The sequence below is a fragment of the Leiobunum rupestre genome, chromosome 2 (assembly GCF_980474605.1).
Source record: "Leiobunum rupestre chromosome 2, qqLeiRupe1.1.hap1, whole genome shotgun sequence".
Taxonomy (NCBI): Eukaryota; Metazoa; Arthropoda; class Arachnida; order Opiliones; family Sclerosomatidae; genus Leiobunum; species Leiobunum rupestre.
The window spans coordinates 8362605-8367546 of NC_143385.1; positions in this window are offsets into that span (position 1 = coordinate 8362605).

A 4942-nucleotide genomic window follows, 5' to 3' on the forward strand; every position below is an offset into this window, starting at 1 on the left:
ATAGACGGAAAGTATCAAAGGTGAAATAGGTAAGCAAAACACGACGAACATAATTCTTTTAAATTATTGAAATTAGTGGAAATATGATTTAAAGAAATTCTTAAACGGGGATAAAAATGGGTTTATTTTAGGAAATTTATATCAAACATTTGGATAGTTTAGGCACCAACAGTCATGTAAATTCGCAAATTCCTAAAAAAATACCCATGAATTTACTAACTTGTTTTTTTAGATCACTCTCCCTTTAAGGGGGTTGGTCGGAGGGGGCGGAAATTAACGGCACTGCGCGTTCTATCGTTTGATATAAAAAGTACCATCCTAAGTTAAAGAGTTGACTTTAACGTATTGTTATTAAATGGGGTCGAAATTGTGCCCCTGTTTACCTGACAGACCTGAAACTGGCCATCGGTAAAAGTTGTGTAGCCTCACACTGTAATTCAAACTTCCCGCCACGCCCGTGTCACCCTTCGTGGAAATCCACTGGGTTGGGGGGAGGCGAAGTTTGAGGTTCACTTGACCTTAAACGCCGTAAATATACGTAAAATAACGCGGAAAAGGGAACGACAATTGCGACAACTTAACTAGCCAAATACAAACTATAAAAGTGTTCAAGGCTAAAAGTTCAAGCATGAAATTTGTAGCGGACGGCGTGGCTTACTTGGTAAATGCGTCGGTTTTGGTTCGAATCCCGGCGTCGCCAAAAATATTTATTATTATATAAGTTATTTTTCGCAGCTCCATCTACCGTGTCGTCACTTTTCCACGCCAAACAAACTACAAACAAACAAACACTTAACGACATTCCGTCCATAGCTATAGTGTCACTTCGAATATATATTCGATGTGAAACTAAAAAGGGAAACGAAGGGGGGTCAGAAAAAACGTCATCAAAATCGAGTTACTCCAGCGCCACCGAGTGAGGCGTTTTAGAACGTACGTCTACGGGCGTGTAAATCGAAGAGAGAAAATCGCGCCAGACCATAGGCTAAATATAATGTCAGAAATACTTCTGAAAAAGTTGCTAGTACTATTCCAACTAGTAGGTTATGTTGTCTATAGTGTGATTAGGTCTCATTAGAAATTTTAGCAGGTGCGAAGGTACAGCTGACACACTTTTGGGTCTTATGCTACTTTTGCTTTAACTAATAAGTATTCCAAGGATATACAAAATAAAATAATTATAAGTATTAGAAAGAACTATACTACTAAACAATTATGAATGATGCTATAAAATACTTACAAGAGTTCCATAATCCCCCTCAGATTTCCTGTTTATCCAAATTGGATGTACCCACCATTTCTTCTTTTTATATCTGCGTGTTTTATTCTTACTTTTAATTATAACTAATTAATAAATTTCTGAGATACATGGTCACCATATTTCTTTTCTCAACTAAATGAAAACCTTTAACGTAGATGTCACTACCATACTTTTTACGTGGCACGCTTAAATTTCACACTTCTGTGAAAACGAAACGCTTGATTCTTGTAGCTTGAGCGTGAAATATCTCAATCTTTTCATTCCACAATACAAGCGTCCATGAAAACGCGGATTTATGAAGTAGCGGATGATCAAATTAGCGAATAAGTAGATTAGTCCATTAAGAAAAGGGATCAAAAAGCTAAACTAAAGAAAATGAAATACTTACAAAAGCTCGTACCGATAGGTCATCGAGCAAACCAAAAGACGCGAAACTCGGACCAAATAGTTTTTCAAGTGATAAACTAAATTAAATGAAATAAAATAGCCAGAATTTCCAACGGTAGACTGGATTCGTTCTATTTGGGACTCGTCAATACCGTGCGGGAAATCTGGCTTGCGACTATAACACCATGGAGGAATAACAGGAGGGTCGACTCAGCCTTTGGGCTAGGTAAGTTTTTTTATAAAGGAGATGCTAGCGCCACCTGGCTGTCGTACATGACTAAAAAGCGCGGCAAATTTAAACTTATAATTTTAAGACAAAAAATGCACACGGTATATTTTTCTCTTTAATTCCAAACTAATGATAAAATAAATATATCTCTCTAGAGATCATAAAATAAATAACAAAGGATTAAATATGTTTTAGTTTTAGTATTTTTTTGGTTCCCGAGTCTCTTTTTAAATTAAGACACGAATCTGAACAGTTGCATGTCTCTTTTAACTTCTTTTTCTTTGCATTTTCAATTATTTTTCTTTCTTTCTCTTCCAAAATTTCTCTATTTTTTAGGCGAATATTATGATGTATTCTAAGTCGGATATATAGTTTTATTATTTTTAATTTTGTGGTCTCACACAAATCGGGAAATGTTCTTATACGACAAAGTTCCGTGGCTAGTTTTTCCGAGACTCCGGTTTGACCTAACAAAGTGGGAAATTTCTCCGAGAAAACAAATTCCATTTCCTCAACAACCTTGTAAAACTCCTTAGAAATTAAAGTCAATCTCCCTACGTCGCTCCCTTCTTCTGGACAGTACGATTTCAGAACAGTAAGAGTTTCTCTTGTCTGTGTGATTTTTTTATGAGTTTTCATCAAAACGTTTTTACAAATGTCACATTCATGTCGTTTTAGAATTTTTTTAACAAGAAATCCCCCAATATAAGTTATGACATTGCCATTTTTGGAGCCGTCATCCTCAGGAATGTATAGACATCTCTTAGAGATTCTTCATTGTTACTGAAAAATGGTACAGGGTGATTAGCTAAGGGTTTATTCCGGGTACATGGTGCATTGTTTAGAAGATCGATTAAAAAGTCATCAGTGTTTGGGTTGGTTGCACAGTTGGCCGATTCCGGTACTTGAAAAAGCGAAGACGCCATTATTTTTCGAAGCTGTAGACGAAATAATTGAGGGGTGGGGTTGTCTGAGCAGCCACCCAATCTTCGAATTTTCCCAAATGTATTCTCTAGCACATCTTGGCTGAATCTAGATGTTAAGATGAAATCAATGCCGTCTGCTTCCAAAAGGTCTTCCGCCACCTGTATTATACAAGAGATAGACATTTTCCACCCGTGAATTACAGGTGGCTGTCTGTCACAATCGAACCGAAGTTCTTCCAGCCATATTAATTTTTCTTTGAGAAAATTTAAATGATTGGAATTTCTCCTGATAGCACATCTATACTCCTTAGCGTAATTTTTCTGGAAGAGTTGAGGCAATCAAAAATTTTGTCAAATTCACTAATGAAGTTGGCCGTTTCTTGCGCTTCTGGGGGGGGGGGGGAGATAATTTCTTAAAATGTAAAAAGTGATTCCCATAGCAACGCTATGACTAATTGTTTGTGTTGCTAATTTCACTTTCATTTTGGTAAATGTTGTTAAATTAAAGTGTCGTGATGTGAGCTTTGGGCAAATTCTTAACGTATCTTTAGAATCTAGGTAAAAAAGTCGCTCAACATGTACCCAAGATGCTCTGCTTTGCCCAATTAGCGCGTCATGGTTTCTCAAATTGTTCCTAAGGTTTTTAATCAAATGAGATAGGTCATGCATGAAATATACCTTTTTGTTTTCTCAATAAATGTAAGGGGTTTCCTGATTCATATTCAACCTTCTATAAACACTCTGGTTCTTCGTCCCCTGGTCACAAATTACCACCTTTACGTTAATCTGATTCAGAGTTATCAGCCGATGCAGAACATTCAGCAGAATATCGTGTAAACATCTGTTTTCATGGGGCCTCTGGTCAGATAATAACAAAGGGGCTGTTTCCATTTAGAAACAATGCCAGCAATCATAAAAAGTGATTTGCTATCTGAGTGCCTTCTCTATCCGTATCTAAACTAGAATAACCCTGAATTAAATCTTCTCCTTCGTTGAAACTTCTTTCAGTGAAATTTCATCAAATGTCAAAATAGCTAGTTTTTCTTTTTCTGTCATGCATTTTGCTTTTCTCTCTAAAATCTCCCAAAATTCTTCCACAATACCAGGTTTACAGGGAATGTTTTTTAGCCAAGATTTCAAAGAACTAGAGCTTGGCAGAATGAACATTTTTTTTAAAAGAAAATAAGATTTGGGACCATGATAGTGTAAAGTAAGGCATAGTTGTTTTTCCTGTGGAGACCATCTTATACCCTTGGCTTTTCTGCTAGCCGCTCTTAGCTGCATATCGAAAAAATTCGTCCCTTCCCTTGGAAGCAATTTTCTTATTTCTGTCACTAAAAATTCTTTGTTAACTTTGACTTGTTTGACTTTGGATAATTTCTTAACTAGCCTAAAATTTCTCAAATATTGCCTCTGCAATAATTTTTTAAGCTTTTGTTTGGTTGGAGAAATGTTCTTCTTGATTTGTGTTTCAACAGTTCTAAAGTTCTTTTCTGTCTGTGTTTTAATAGTTTCAGCTTTATTTTGAATCAATTTGGGGGTAATTGAAAATAGACTCCTTGGTTTAATTCTAGGTCTTTTCGGTGTACGTAAAACCTCAATTTCGAAACTTGAATCAATTTCACTAGCGCGCCTTTTCGTATTCCTAGCCACTGGTGTTAAACTAACAACTGAACCTGGTTTAAATAATTAAAATATTAATTATATTATACCTAAATCTAAATAACAGTCCGCAGTGGCGTAGACTATGGGTTTCTATGTCAAAACCCATGTCTTGGCGTAGCTTTGACTGTATTAAATTTCCGACTCATTTTATCCCCCTACTGTAAAATTTATTTTGTACGTTGTGACCCTCTCCCCCCTTTGACGGATTTTTGGCTACGCCACTGCTTGTCAGATATTTTACCACTACTTAAAGGGAGTCTTCGTCTTTGTCTATATGTGTGAACTGTTTTAAAATTCCTGGGTGTCACTGAGGTTAGATTTATATCTGTTGAGTATAATTTTGTTTCCTAAGTAATACTAATAATACTTGAAATATATTTCCTAAATTTTGTTACCAACAAACCCCTTTTCAATGGCTTTGTCATTATAGCTTGTGTCTTGAGGACTCTTTGAAAACTCTGCTGAATATTTTTT